Here is a 16,345-nt window from a genome sequence, read left to right on the forward strand (position 1 = left end):
AGAGTCCAGCATAAACACAACTTTGATTTGTATAGAGGTGACTGGGTGTTTTAAAGGGAGACAGAGGGAATAGGGAGGGATGTGAGTGAGGAAGACCTGAGTAGAAACAGGAAAGTGAAAAATTATAGGAAGTAGAAAGGGAGGATTGGTCCATATGAACTGAGTCTCCTAACTGGGGCTAAACAAAGCTAGGCTCCTGCCCTCCCACAGAGGCTGGGAGATAGCAGCTCTATTTTCAGGTCTTGCCTGGAACACACAGTATATTCTTTCTGCAGCCTTGACCTTTCTCAGTCAGGCATCTAAAGGAGGGCTAGGGTCATCCGAGTTGTAGCCTTGAGCTGTTAGACAATGCGTTAGTGTTTTTCAAGTCTTTATAGACCAAGGTTGAAGCTTAGTAAAGAGTATTCCCAGGAACCTATCTAGAGATTGGTCAAGGGGATAATCTTTGTCAATGTCAACTAAAGAAAAAAACAAAAAAACAAGCTTTTAAATATTTAAATTTAGTTTTATTTAGAAGTATTTCTGAGGACTACAGATTGAGGACTTATAGCCCTGGAGGAGTCTTTTAGAGAGATTTTGCAGACTGCTCAGAAACAGCGTTTCTGCTCATAACTTATATACAGGTCACAGAAGTTTCAGTATGTCTTCAGAATTTACATCAAACTTGCTCAGATGTCACATTAAAGCAGAATCACATCAATGCTTGGGTGCAAGAGTACATCTGGTTATAGATTATAGAGCATAATCACTAACCCTGTCACATATTATGTGCAGGAAAATATGTGTCACATATTATGTGCAAGGACTGAGTTCATTTATGTTTTTTGTTTGTTTGTTTGTTTAAGATGGAGTTTTGCTCTTGTCGCCCAGGCTGGAGTGCAGTTGCGTGATCTTGGCTCACTGCAACCTCTGCCTCCTGGGTTCAAGCGTTTCTCCTGCCTCAGTCTTCCGAGTAGCTGGGATTACAGGCGCCCACCACCACACCCAGCTAAATTTTGTATTTTTGTTAGAGACAGGGTTTCACCATTTTGGCCAGGCTGGTCTTGAACTCCTGACCTCAGGTGATCTGCCTGCCTTGACTTCTCAAAGTGCTGGGATTACAGGCATGAGCCACTGTGCCCGGCCCACTTATCTTTTAAGGAATATGGTGACTCAGACAGGAGATGTGGGGGGCAATGTGCTGTATCTGTTTTTGTTGTTGTTGTTTTTGTTTTTTTTTAAGAGAAACTCTCGCTCTGTCACCCAGGCTGGAGTGCAGTGGTGCAATCTCGGCTCACTGCAACCTCCACCTCCCGAGTTCAAACGATTTTTGTGCCTCAGCCTCACAAGTAGCTAGGATTACAGGCACCTGCCACCATGCCTGGCTAATTTTTGTATTTTAGTAGAGACGGGGTTTCACCATGTTGGCCAGGCTAGTCTCAAATTCCTGACCTCAGGTGATCCACCTGCCTCGACCTCCCAAAGTGCTGGGATTACAGGCTTGAGCCACCATGCCCAGCCCATTTTGTTTTTAAAGCATTCTCTTAGATAGAAGGACATCATCACAGAGTCAGGGGCTTTGTGAAATTATGCTGGCAACAGAAAGGAGCAAACATGGCTTTTTACATTGCAACTTTGTCTCAAGTACATTACTGGGGATGTGGGGCCAAAGGGGAGGCACCTTCCTGCACCACAGGAAAGCTGGGAATGGGAAGAGAAGGCAGGAGTGCATGATGGAGATACCAGAGTACTCTGGGGGCGATTTGCAGACCTAGGACCTCAATTTTAGGTGGGGACCAGGATGCCAAACAAATCTCCAAACTGACTTGTCGAGGTTCCTGGATGCTGTTCCAGGTGTTGAAGAAAGGGTGAACCTAGGATCAGTGTGGTGGCTTATGCTGAACTGCGAAGGTGCATGAGGAAGAAGCAGAGAGAACCAAGCAGTCACCTAGCAAGGCCAATTCCGGAAGAGCATGTTTGGGGAAAATGGACTAAAGTATAGCCAGGAAAGTTCTAGTGGAAAGACAGGATTGGTCTAAATGAATTGAGTCTCCTAACTGGTGAGGCCAATTCTGGATGAGCAGATTTGGGAGAAATGGGCAAAGCCTCCCGTCTTCCAGGATATGTGGGTTTCCTTCACCACAGTGGCCACCACATGAATTTCTAGGATGAAGGGGTCAAAATCTCCTGGCAACCTTGAGCTTAAATTGTGTTTGGGTAACCCCTTCCCTAAGGTTCCAATAAAATTACTAGGGGGTTTTACAGAGTGAAGTAGAAGGGACTGACAAAGACCTTCCTTGACCAAACCCTAGACACAGTCTCGGACGTCGCCTCAAGAGCCCAATTTTAGCCAGAATCCCCTATCTTCAATATCTGATTCACCCTCAATATCTGACCACATTCCTTATTCTCCAGTTGATATCTGATCACCCTGGTCTGCCTATAGCAAGAATACTGTGAGGTCACTTTAGAAAAAATTACCCTATCCTTTTAGTAATTTTCCATTTACTAACCCCTATCCTTCCCCACTTTCCATCCCTACCCCTCAGTCCTTGGCTGTAAATCCCTTATTTTCCTTGTATTAGGAGCTGATCCCAATCTCTATCCTCTACTGCAAAGTATACCTATGACAATAATGCTGAATAAAGTCTGCTTTACCATCTTAACAACTGTGTAATGTTTTTTTCTTTAACAGAAATAAAGTATGTTTGCGCTTTTGAAGAGGTAGGAGACTTTCTGTCCCATAAGTCCCATATCCAGTCCTGAAGCCTCTTCTTGCCTCAGAGTTGTTAGAGCTGGTTTCCTGAGGAAATAAAAACATTTCACTCCAAAATCTATTTCTTTGACATACTTCATGATAGTGGCTCAGAGGGCCTGCAAACAGAAGTAGTCCTAAAAACTGTGTTTTATGGGGGAGACCTTCATCTGTAGAGAAAACCTGCATTGATGTAGCCAGGCTTCAGCCCCCATTCTTTCTGGTAACCTTAAGTTGGTATATAAACATTCATACCCCATTGTTAGGGTAATCACTTGTGACTTTCCCCCAATGCATGCTAGTAAATTTCTATGCCATCTCCCCTAGTAATCGGCCTTTTGTCAGTTGATTTTTCATTGAACCTTCAGAGGATGAAGGGAAATTTTCCCTTAGCTTCTACAGTTTTGGTGCTGTCAGCAGGATCCCAAAGTCTCTTTGCTGTTCTGGAAACTGCAGTGAAGGGAACTTAGGACCTGACTAGATGGCAGAAAGGTAAGATTTTCTTACCAACCAGCCTCTTTGTCTCTCTCTCTGTGGAATCCAGTCAAGTGGATGGCAAAAATCACTGTATGTCTCTTTTTCCTCTACAAAATTTTGATTAATAGGAAAAAAATATTTGTGTGGCTAGTAGTGGGTCTAACAACTCTGATGTACTTTTTGGTATGAATATTCATATTGTTTGGTCTTTCTCCTCCCAGAAATAGTCTTCTTTGTCTTTCTGTGTTGTTCTGTGATAAAGAAGGACACCATAGGGTGGAACATGGGCCTAAACCTCCGATAAGCCTGTTTTTCAAGCCAACCCTGAAAACTAGTCAGTTTTGTAATTGTGATAAGAGTAGCATATAAACTTTGCTGTGGGTCTCCAAAATAAAAACTGGATGGGGTTCCCGTCTTGTCTTATGTCCTTGAGAGCTTGACCTGTGGCCAAGTGGGAGCACTCTCTCTTTGTCTCCATCATTTAGGTGGCATGATTTTCGGATCATGTCTGGTGGCCAGTCTGAAAATGGCTGGGAACCAGAGTCATATAAGATTTGAAGCAACACACTTTTTGTTCCAAATGTGTCAAGCTCTCGAGGTAGTTTGTCTTTAAAAGTCCCACCTCTACAGGGCTTTTGTCACCTCAACCTTGGTTGCCTGGTTAGTGCTGGAAAAGTCCTATCCTAAGAGAGCCTACTTGGTGTCACAGATTAAGAAGTCTGTGACTGGTGATCCCCACAAAGTTCTAAGTCACCAGAGGCACGGTATGCACACACAGCATCTTTAACCATGTGTGGCAACAAGAATCTTTCTGTCTCGGCTTATTCCTGGGAGTAAATTTTTAAGGGAGAGACTCTTTGGGATTGCCACTGCTATGCCTCTTCAAGAAACATCTTTTTCTTAAATGATAAAAACTTACATTAAACCTAGAAATTTATATCTTGGGTTTTCCAATGAAGAGGCTATTGCATTAAGTCGCATTGAATTAAGTATACCAGTGGAAATTCTAATTTCCAATGTCCAGACAATGGAGCATTTAAGTTAGAAAGACTCTTAAATTCAAAAAACATTTTTAAAGATCTCTCATTCTCAACAATTGCCTTATTTGTATTTATAGGAAGATTACATTAAAAGAAAGACATATAATGGTGTAACGGCTAGCCTTAGAAATTCTCTTGACAAAATTAAAGAGCAAACCCCTAATTGAAAACAAAGTTAAGACCCTTTATGAACTCAAACTCCTTACTTTGGATACTGTTTGAGATTCACTAAGTAGTATGCTCCACCTTGTAGTTTAAATAAAATTCTGTGCTTTCACCAGAGTGGCCTGGCTTTGACTCCCGGGCAGGGAATCAGCCCCTTTTGGTTTAATAATTGTGTGACTTTTTACTTTTGGGGGTACCCATTTGTTTTTCATCTTTTTCCTTTCCATGGACAGCTTTTGATTGTTCGTCTTCCATCTGTAAGGGCACGTGGGGCTTTTTGGGCCTTTGTGATGGCCAGCTGAGAAGCTGAGACGCTAGAGAGAATATAATCAGACAGATACAAATTATACCCCGTTTGTGATTAGCAAAACTCTTACTCTTTGAGTTATCTCTGAAGTTAGTTCTGGATCTTGTGAGGACTTCTTTGTACCTCTTTGGAGACACCTCATGCATTCTTGGTTATGTAGGGTGCCTTTGGTTAAAAAGCTCAAAATCTAGCAATGTTAGCTGTTTGTCTCAGCTAAAATCTGATAGGAAATTTTAAAAGATTTTTTTAATTAAAAAAAAGCTACATGGTCAGAAGTCAGCTTAATTAAAAGCTGATATTCAAGCCATATATATATGAGAGGCCCATACCAGTGGCCTAGACCAGTGGCCATTGTGAGGACTGGGGACATGACCTGTGCCTCATTTTCCCTAGTCCAGCTGTGCCTCCTGGCCATGCTGAGAAATCAGGTCCTACAGAGATTGTCTTGAGAGCCCTTTCCTTTGTCTTGGTCTCTACATCTGGTACATAACAGTTAAAATTACTTATTTCCTTGATTTTTAACTAAAAATCAGAGTTATTAAGCATTAATGTTATAATTATTATGTATAATTAAAACTTCTAGGTTAGGCCAGGCATGGTGGCTCATGCCTATAGTCCCAGCACTGTGGGAGGCTAAAGCTGGTAGATTGCTTGAGCCCAGGAGTTCAAGATGAGTCTGGGCAATATGGTGAAACCTTGTCTCTACAAAAAAAAAAAAAATTAGCCAGGCATGGTGGCACATGCCTGTAGTCCCAGCTACTCAGGAGGCTGAAGTGGAGGATTGCTTGAGCCCAGGAGGTCTAGGCTGCAGTGAACTATGACCATGCCATGCCACTGCACTCCAGCCTAGGCAACAGAGTAAGAGTGTAAGATCCTCTCTTTCAAAAAAAAAAAAAAAAAAAGGAAAAGAAAAGGCTTCTAGATATAAAAAGTGCTTCTATATACAAAATATATACAACATACACAAAAACACTTCTACATGCAACATACACAAAAAAGATGTTTTAAATAAAGAAGGTTGGCAGAGTGCAGTGGCTCAAGCCTGCAATCCCAGCACTTTGGGAGGAAGAGGTGGGTGGATCACCTGAGGTCAGGAGTTTGTGACCAGCTTTGCCAACATGACGAAATCCTGTCTCTACTGAAAATACAAAAGTTAGCTGGGTGTGGTGGCGCACTTCTGTAATCCCAGCTACTTGGGAGGTTGAGGCAGGAGAATCGCTTGATCCCAAGAGGCAGAGATTGCAGTGGCCGAGAACGTGCCATTGCACCCTAGCCTGGGTGACAGAGCAAGACTTAGTCTCTCTTAAAAAAAAAAAATAAAAGGGGGTTATTAAAAAGACATAAAATTATAGTTGTTGGTAAGAAAAATGTTGTTCAGTTTTGAGGGTTTTATTTGTTTTGAGACAGGGTCTCACTCTGTCTCCCATGCTGGACTGCAGTGGTGTTATCAGCTCACTATAACCTCAAACTTCTGTGCTCAAGGGTTCCTCTTGCCTCAGCTTTCCAAGTAGCTGGGACTATAGGTGCACACAACCGTAACTGACTAATTTAAAGATTTTTTTTGTAGAGATGGGATCTCAGTTTATTACCCAAGCTGGTTGTGAACTCCTGGACTCAAGGGATCCTCCCGCCTCAGCCTCCCAAAGTGCTGGGATAACAGGTGTGAGATGCCACACCTATCTTAGTTTAGATGTTTCTTTTAATGTTTTAAATTTTTAATAGTTAATAATAGACAAAACTAAATTTAAAAAATTATAAAAGGTTATAAAAGGTTGATACAAATCTTATCTTCTGTGGTCAAAACTAACTGAGATTAGATAGCTCTTTTTGTAAGGTTTTACTAAAATTAGCTTTAGCATTAATAATATACTGATATAGAGATAAAATTTTTTAACAAAATTTCCATATAAGAGATAACAAATACAAGACTTTTTGTTCACCTTTTAAATACATTGCAAAAGGAAAAAAGAGAGTTTGCCTCATGCTGTCTTTGTCTTTTTGATTGTTTAGAGAACTGAGTCTCCTCTCTATCAAAGAGTAAAGGTTTTTGCTTTTTGAAATATTTGAATTATCACTTTGGCTAAATGAGTAACTTATTTGTATAAGTTAAGGATTACTTATGTGTAATCCTATTTTGATTCAGGGTTTGAAACCTTTCTTATTTTCCTATCAAGTGTTTTAAGCCTTTAATAGTTGACAAACTTCTCAAAATCAAATTTTATATTCTAAAATTAAGGTTTTTTTTTACCTGAAACTTTTAATTTTGGTATATAAAAATCATATGGAAAACACTGTCAAATAGTGGCATTTAACTCTGGGTTACATTTGCAGAAATGTGTTGTTAATATGTGCTCCAAAATTGTATGAGATTCCTAAAATTATGATATATCATGGCCTGTGTAATGAGTCATATGATTATTGTGTTAAATTGTTATATGCCACAGAAATAAGCAAATTTTCTTGTCAATTGGGTCTTATTATTTTTTTTTTTTGAGACGGAGTCTCGCTATGTGTGCAGTGGCATGATTTCGGCTCACTGAAAGCTCCACCTCCTGGGTTCATGCCCTTCTCCTGCCTCAGCCTCCCAAGTAGCTGGGATGACAGGCACCTGCAACCATGCCCACCTAATTTTTTTTGGTATTATTAGTAGAGATGGGGTTTCACCATCTTAGCCAGGATGGTCTCAATCTCCTGACCTTGTGATATGACCGCTTCAGGCTCTCAAAGTGCTGGGATTACAGGCATGAGCCACTACACCTGACCATCAATTGTGTCTTTAATTACGGCTATTCTAAGTCTTTTGCCATCCATAGACATTTATTGCTTTATTTTTATTCTTCTTGAAAGACAGTTTATAATAAGCTAAGTCCTAAATTTGATTCTTCTTCAAAAAAAGTCATAATAAGGATCCTGACAAGTACTCTTGAATACAGGTTTTTGATAACTTTGGAGAGCATAACATTGAACAAGGTGAAATTTTTCAAGAGTCTAGTAAAAAAAGTTAATAGTTCATGAAAGTTGATAACTTCAAGCAAAACAGGAAATGAATTACATGGAACTAAACTGATAAAAGACTAAAATAATTTTTGTAACTATTTTGCTTAAAATATTGCTGATTCTTGTTTTGTTTTTGAGTCAAGAAAAACTTTTATTTTTAACCTTAATATTTATAGTTTACAACAATTGGGTAAAGTATACTTTTGTGAATAAAATTGAAACATTTGCTGAGCGTGGTGGCTCACTCCTGTAATCCTAGCACTTTGAGAGGCCAAGGCGGGCAGATCACGAGGTCAAGAGATCGAGACATCCCGGCCAACATGGTGAAACCCCATCTCTACTAAAAATACAAAAATTAGCTAGGTGTGGTGGCACGTGCCTGTAGTCCCAGTAGGGTGCCTGAAGGCAGGAGAATCGCTTGAACCTGGGAGGTAGAGTGAGCTGAGATCACGCCACTACACTCCAGCCTGGCAACAGAGCAAGACTCCATCTCAAAACAAAACAAAACAAAACAAAAAAAACTGAGACATTCACCTGTCTCTACCTGATTTCTCCAAAATTTGGAAGTTATTTGTGAGTATTCTTATGGCAATATAGTTATTTGCATACATTCAGTAAGAATCTGCTTTCTGTTGTGAGAGCTCACAGTTAAATATACTGGTTATTTTACCACGGCTTTAACTGGAATGATATATTTTTGGATATGACCAGACTGCTTTGAGCAATTTAGGTTGTCTTCATAGAGCATAAAAAGCTCCTTGGAAAGACTGGCCTGGTGCCTCATCTACACGGCTCCCTTACGAGGTTCCTGACCTTGTGGTAAGTAAATAATATCACCTTATGACAGGCCCAGGACTCTTCAGATATTTTGGGAACCTCAAAAAGAGAGGAATTCACTGGTTTTATACACACATATTTTATACAGTTTCATACACTGGTTTTATAAGCACAGTCTGATGGCAAATCTTTGGCTTGGCTTCTCAGTTTTAAGAAGCTTTTAAAAGTCTAACCTGAGATTCCTTATGAAAAAGTTCTAGTGGCTGAGCACAGTGGCTCACGCCTGTAATCCCAGCACTTTGGGAAGCTGAGGTGGGCAGATCACCTGAGGGCAGGAGTTCGAAACCAGCCTGGCCAACATGGCAAAACCCTGTCTCTACTGAAAATATAAAAATTAGCTGGGTGTGGTGGTGGATGCCTGTAATCCCAACTACTTGGGAGGCTAAGGCAGGAGAATCGCTTGAACCTGGGAGGCAGAGGTTGCAGTGAGCTGAGATCGTGCCATTGCACTCCAGCCTGGGCAACAGAGACTCCATCTCAAAAAAAAAAAAAAAAAAGGAAAAGAAAAAGTTCTTTCTATACTATTCTTGCTATACTTTATGCAAATAATCAGGCCAAATATAGTAAAATTAAAACATTTTACAAATAAATTAGTGCTACTATGATTTGTCTTTGGTATAAATAAGAGACTAAAGAAAGAAAAATTGTGGGGGCTAGGTGTGGTGGCTTAAGCCTGTAATCCCAGCACTTTGGGAGGCCGAGGCGGGCGGATCACGAGGTCAGGAGATCGAGACCATCCTGGCTAACATGGTGAAACCCTGTCTTTACTAAAAGTGCAAAAAAGTAGCCAGGCGAGGTGGTGGGCGCCTATAGTCTCAGCTACTCGGGAGGCTGAGGCAGGCGAATGGCATGAACCCGGGAGGCGGAGCTTGCAGTGAGCCGAGATAGTGCCACTGCCCTCCAGCCTGGGCGACAGAGCAAGACTCCATCTCAATAAAAAAAAAAGAAAGAAAAATTGCATTTCAGAAAAAACACTGTAGTACACCTGTTATTAGACTCTAGCCCTGCCAATTGTTTTTGAGTTTTTGTTATTTGGCTACAATTTAGACCAAATACTAAATAGTTTTGTCTCTACAAGTTTCCAAACTGATGTTGCCATTTTTCTTGGTTAGACTCACTAAAGATTACAATTGTGCTTTTTCTTCAAGCCCTGCAAACTGAAGTTAAGCAATATAAACTTCAGGAAAAGTCACCAGAGCAACTTACATATAACAGCTAGGAAGGGAAAATAAAATACTAAGACCCCAAATTCTCTAAGTCAAAGGGAAAAGTCAAGCTGGGACCCAAGTCACATAAAATGGCCTCCTACTTTTTCCCCTAAATAGATAGCTACAAAGACAAAAGGCTATATACCATCTTCACAGTTTGCTCACAAGGAAATTTCTTGTGGACCTTAATATCTTTACCCTAAAATAGTTCTGTTGAATTTCACCCTAACAATGTAAATTAACAACTTATCTTCATGGGAACTGGACAAAGGATAGAACTGAAAGATATTTCTCCACCTACCTAAACCTAAAACGTACCCAACGTACCCCTGAACCTAAAATAAAAGTTAAAAAAATTGATTAGATTCAGATGTATCTTTGTCCACTCTTTTATTTTCAACCCTTTTTATCATTTTACTTTGTCTTAAAAATAGCATAGAGTTTGAAGCTGTAATTTCTTTCTTTATCTTTTAAGAGATGAAGTATTACTCTGTCACCCATGCTGGAGTGCAGTGGCATGATTATAACTTATTACAACCTTAAATGCCTGAGCTCAAGCAATCTCCTGTCTCAGCCTTCTGAGTAGCTGGGACTACAGGTGTATGACACCATACCTTGCTGTAGTTTACTTAATCTATTAATGCAATTGTACTTATCTTTTCACAGGGTAGTTCAATACACTGAATGATTGTATAAGTGTGAAAAGTGGCATCCCCCTTGTCCAGTTTCTATAAGGTACAATTATACCTGAATAATTTTAGTTTCATGTCTCATCTTTTAGTTCTCACCACTAAACTAATGAATTATCCGGTTGTAGAGTTTGAGGGGGATCTGCACGTAAAAAGTTTGGCCCCTCACATTCCACCCTCTTTTGTTAAGCCAGCTCCTCCTGGAAAACTGTGCTATGCTTGCTTCTCCATGTCCCACGCTTCGTAGACACACAGCCTCACTTGTTGTGTAACTGTTCCTGAGGCTGGACGGATAAATGCAATTTTGCCGTTCAGTGTCAAGAGGTCCATTTTCGGTGTTAGCATTAGGCTCATCTTCCAATTTAGTTTATTGTGTGTGTGATTTTCCTGTATCCCTTATTTCCAACCCTTCAATTCAAGATAACCATCCACAGTTGGTTATTTTATTACTAAGTTGATTATTCTGTTGTTTACCTTTTTACATAATTTTTATCAATATGTATCTACATATTGTGTTTTTGTTAATTTTATAAAATAAAACTGTGTTCTGTGAAGGGAAATTAAACTTTGGGACCCCAAACTCATTTAGCCAAAGGGAAAAGTTAAGCTGGGAACTGGGTCACACAAACCTGCCTCCCGCTTTTGGTTCCTAAATAAGATGGCTACAAGATGAAAAGCTACATACCTCTCCCATATTTTGCCCAACAGGAAATTCCTGGTGAGCTGTTAAAACTTCACCATGGCAATGCAAATTGATAGCTTATCTTTACATGTGCAGTCACCCTGCTCACAAGACACAAATGCATATCTGATTGTTCCCCTACCCCATTTTCTGTGTCATCTTATGTAAAATGCAGATTCCCCACATTTTTCCTCTGCCCCTTTGGTTTATGTGAAAACTATGAGCTTCTCAATATCCCATCCTTTCCCCTTTAGATTTGGAGCCCTCAAAATCATCATCAGAGAAAGGCATAGACCTGTATCTTGGGCCTGTCCTTAACTTTGGTAAATAAACCTCCTAAAATGATTAAGACTTGTCTTGTCATTTTCCTCAATTGACAGTTCTATGTAGTCTTTTAAACTTTTTCTCTGAATATTATGTTGCTATAATGCAGCCATGATTTTGAGTAATGTTGTAGTTTATTCTGATTTTTGTAAAATATTCCATTCTGTGAATATAACATGTTCCTTTCTATCTGCTCCCCTATTGTTGGACTTTTAGTTCCTTCCTCCTCAGCAAATTTTTGTTACTGTGAACAGTACGTATATGGACATTCTCTTCCATGTTTCCTTGTGTACGTGTAAGAATTTCCTTTGGGTATAGACCTAAGAATGGAATCAGTGGATTATGAGATATTCCTAAACTTGTTTACTCTATGTTTCCATTTTAACAGGAAAGTTCTTACTTCTCAGTCTTATTCTTTGTAGACTACCATTGAATAAAGGCCTCAATCAACCATCCATACCTACTGCAGATTCTTCTAGATGCTGATGTATGTGGAACCCAGAATTTCTATTCTTGGCACCCATATAAGTAAATTTTATTTGTTCTGCATTATGCTCTAGTCTTCTTGATATAGCACTTTAAAAAATCTTTTTCATACAATTCATATGGTTTCTGCAAATATAAATTAACTATCTCTTGCAACTGTTTTGATATGTAAGCAATGACACCCAAATTCAGATTTCATTGTTGTCCCTTAGGGGTATCCTAGTATCTGCCTCTAGTTAGGGGTTTAGAATTAGTTATACTGGCTATGAGACTTCTGTTGAATTGACATTCTTTTAGGAGCTGTCTCAAGTAAGAGCTTTCTAGTATCTTCAAACAAAAAAAAGGACTCACCTACTCAGACAGAAAGTCTATTTTTTAAAGGAAGCTTAGAGAGATTTGTGGGATTCAAGATTATTATATTTATAAAGATCTACCCAAATTTACCCATTTGATTTCAGAGTCCCATTACTTGCTAATCAATCCCATTGCTTGTATATAAAAGATATGGTAAAGGTGAATTCACCATATATACATACATATATATGTATATATAAAATTTAGAGACAGAGTCTCAATATATTCTCTAGGTTGGTGTTGAACTTGCTTCAAGCAATCCTCCTCTGGCCTCAGCCTTTTGAGTAGATGGGACAACAGGTATGTGCCACTCTTCTTGGCTCTTCACCTTATATTCTGTTTTTTTTTTGGAGACAGAGTCTCACTCTGTCACCCAGGCTGGAGTGCAGTGGTGCAATCTTGACTCACTGCAACCTCCGCCTTCCGGGTTCAAGCAATTCTCCTGCCTCAGCCTCCTGAGTAGCTGGGACTATAGGCACAGGCCGCCATCCTGGCTAATTTTTTGCTTTTTAGTAGAGACGGGGTTTCATCGCATTGCCCAGGCTGGTCTCGAACTCCTGAGCTCAGGCAATCTGCTCGCCTCAGCCTCCCATAGTGGTGCAGTGGTGCAGCTCACCATAGCCTCCAACTTCAGCCTGGATGCACTTCAGTCTGGGTGACAGAGCAAGACTCTGTCAAAAACAAAACAACAAACAACAAAACAAACAAACAAAACTTTACATTGATTTATTAAAATAACATAAGCTATTGTTGGCTATACATTTTTCTTTATATCACTAATTTCAGGAACAAGAAAGTAATGGGCGAGACTCACATTGTCCAACTTGTGGTAGCATTTTAGGTAATTTATTTATTTATTTATTTATTTTTTTATTTTTTGAGACGGAGTCTCGCTCTGTCGCCCAGGCTGGAGTGCAGTGGCCAGATCTCAGCTCACTGCAAGCTCCGCCTCCCGCGTTCACGCCATTCTCCTGCCTCAGCCTCCCAAGTAGCTGGGACTACAGGCGCCCGCCACCTCGCCCGGCTAGTTTTTTGTACTTTTTTTTAGTAGAGACGGGGTTTCACCGTATTAACCAGGATGGTCTCGATCTCCTGACCTTGTGATCCGCCCATCTCGGCCTCCCAAAGTGCTGGAATTACAGGCTTGAGCCACCGCGCCCGGCCTCATTTTAGGTAATGTATTAGTCTAGAAACTACAGGAATGAAAAAAAAAAAACACCACCAAAATGTATTTATTTATTTATTTAGAGATGGAATTTCAGTCTTGTTGCCCAGGCTGGAGTGCAATGGTGCCACCTTGGCTCACTGAAACCTCTACCTTCCGGGTTCCAGCAATTCTCCTGCCTCCCGAGTAGCCAGGATTACAGGCGCCCACCACCACACCTGGCTAATTTTTTGTATTTTTAGTAGAGACGAGGTTTCAACATGTTGGCTAGGCTGGTCTCGAACTCCTGACCCCAGGTGATCCACCCCTCTCAGCCTCCCAAAGCGCTGGGATTATAGGCGTGAGATACTGTACCCGGTCCCAAATCTATTTTTTGCGTATTTATTTTTTACTTATCTTAACTTTTTTTAGAGATAGGTTTTCTCTCTGTTGCCCAGGGTGAAATGCAGTAGCCTGATTATAGCTTGTTGCAGCCTCAAACTCCTGGGCTTATGTGATCCTCCCATTTCAGCTCCTGAGTAGCTGGCATTACAGGCAAGAGCTGAGTTGCTGCCCCTGTCAAAATGTCTTGAAACAATTATTCCTGGGTATGGCTGACAGGGATAGGACTGAAGGCTCTTGATCAGGTCTCTCTGAGCCTGATAAATTTTGCATACCTTACATTCCTCAGGCTACTCTGAGCCACTTTTCTTTCTTACCCTTAATGCCCATCTGATTGTGGTCAAATCCATTGTTCTAACTCATTTTAGAAGCAGATACCTCTGTAGGTGATGGAAAAAACCTGATCTCTACCTTCTTAAATTCAGTGTGTAGACTCTGTCACTTTTTTTTTTTTTTTTTTTTGAGATGGAGCCTTGCTCTGTCGCCCAGGCTGGAGTGCAGTGGCATAATCTAGGCTCACTGCAAGCTCCGCCTCCCGGGTTCACGCCATTCTCCTGCCTCAGCCTCCCGAGTAGCTGGGACTACAGTCACCCACCACCCATGACCGGCTAATTTTTTGTATTTTTTAGTAGAGACGGGATTTCACCGTGTTAGCCAGGATGGTCTGGCTCTTCTGACCTTGTGATCCGCCCGCCTCAGCCTCCCAAAGTGCTGGGATTACAGGCGTTGAGCCACCACGCCCAGCCCCAGCCTGTCACTTAAACTGAAAGACAGATTAACAGTAGGAAAATTTTATTTTGCATACATAATGAGGCTTCACAAAAGAGAAGTGAAAACCCAAGTAGGAGTTTAGGGCTGGGGGCTTATATACCATTTAACAAAGAGTGATAAATTGTGAAGAGAATAGAATAGTCAAAGAAAAAGGGAGCTTTGGGATTATCAGGGGAGGGAGTAAACAGTGGGAAGGTGATTAGGAAATGTCTGGCAAGTAAGGTTTGTTATGCAGTCTCAAGTTCTCTCTGGTGATAATACATGTCCTCAGACAACTATTGTGGGGGAAAGAAAAGAGAGATCAGACTGTTACTGTGTCTGTGTAGAAAAAGGAAGACATAAGAAACTCCACTTTGATCTGTACTAAGAAAAATTCTTCTGCCTTGAGATGCTGTTTTCTGTAACCCTAGCCCCAATCCTGTGCTTGCACAAACATGTGCTGTATTGACTCAAGGTTTAATGGATTTAGGGCTGTGCAGGATGTGCCTTGGTAAAAATGTTTGCAGGCAGTATGCCTGGTAAAAGTCATCACTGTTCTCCAGTCTCGAGTACCCAGGAACACAATGCACTGCGGAAGGCCACAGGGACCTCTGCCCAAGAAAGCCTTGGTATTGTCCAAGGTTTCCTCCCAGCTGAGACAGCCTGAGATATGGCCTCGTGGGAAGGGAAAGATCTCCATCCCCCAGCCCAACACCCGTAAAGGATCTGTGCTGAGGGGGATTAGTAAAAGAAGAAGTTGAGATAAGAGGAAGGCATCTGTCTCCTGCTCATCCCTGGGAATGGAATGTCTCGGTGTAAAACCCGATCATATATTCTATTTACTGAGATAGGAGAAAACTGCCTTATGGCTGGAGGTGAGACATGCTGGCAGCAATACTGCTTTTTACTGCACTAAGAAAGATGTTTGTGTAAAGTCAAACATAAATCTGGACTATGTGCACATCCAGGCACAGCACCTTTCCTTAAACTTATTTATGACACACAGTCCTTTGCTCCCGTTTTCCTGCTGACTATCTCCCCACCATTACCCTATAGTCCTGCCACATCCCCCTCGCCAAGATGGTAGAGACAGTGACCAATAAATACTGAGGGAACACAGAGACCAGTGCTGGTGCAGGTCCTCACTTGCTGAGCGCCGGTCCCCTGGGTCCACTTTTCTCCTCTATACTTTGTGTCTTATTTCTTTTCTCAGTCTCTCATCTCCACCTTGCGAGAAATACCCACAGGTGTGGAGGGCAGGCCCCCTCCAAGTATTAGAGTAGAAGAGTTTCCTTCTCTTCCAGGTAGGGGAGAGGTGGAAGCCTTTATAAATGGAAATTTTTTTTACAAAAGCAAAACGTATGCCCTGCTTTTTGGCAGGAAAGGGAGGTCATATAGCTCATATGTCTGCTATTTCTAATTTCTTTTTTCTTTTTTTTGAGATGGAATCTCACTCCCATCGCGCAGGCTGGAGTGCAGTGGTGCGATCTCGGCTCACTGCAACCTCTACCTCCTGACTTCAAGCGATTCTCCTTCCTCAGCCTCCTGAGTAGCTGGGATTACAGGTGTGCCCCACCATGACTGGCTAATTTTTGTATATATATATTTTTTAATAGAAATGGGGTTTCGCCATGTTGACCAGGCTGGTCTCAAACTCCTGACCTCAGGTGATCCACCTGTCTCGGTCTCCCAAAGTGCTAGGATTACAGGTGTGAGCCACTGCACCATGCCTGCTATTTCTAATTTTTC

General features: G+C 41.1%; 1 long non-coding RNA gene across 6 annotated transcripts in view; it reads right to left on the minus strand.

The window, feature by feature from the left end:
- LOC108586276 overlaps positions 1-16,345 on the minus strand; it is a 44,125-nt gene that overhangs the window by 12,164 nt on the left and 15,616 nt on the right. Inside the window, exon 3 of one of the 6 annotated variants that reach the window (XR_004183707.1) lies at positions 1,430-2,782. The exons of 3 other annotated variants lie outside the window; for them this stretch is intronic. This is a non-coding gene — a long non-coding RNA (uncharacterized LOC108586276). Of the gene's footprint in view, positions 1-1,429; positions 2,783-12,922; positions 12,972-14,513; positions 14,893-16,345 lie in introns of those variants that run through there. 2 more of the 6 variants (XR_004183705.1, XR_004183708.1) reach the window with 2 other exon arrangements.

This window comes from Papio anubis, chromosome 5 (genome assembly GCF_008728515.1).
Source record: "Papio anubis isolate 15944 chromosome 5, Panubis1.0, whole genome shotgun sequence".
In the NCBI taxonomy this organism is placed as follows: Eukaryota; Metazoa; Chordata; class Mammalia; order Primates; family Cercopithecidae; genus Papio; species Papio anubis.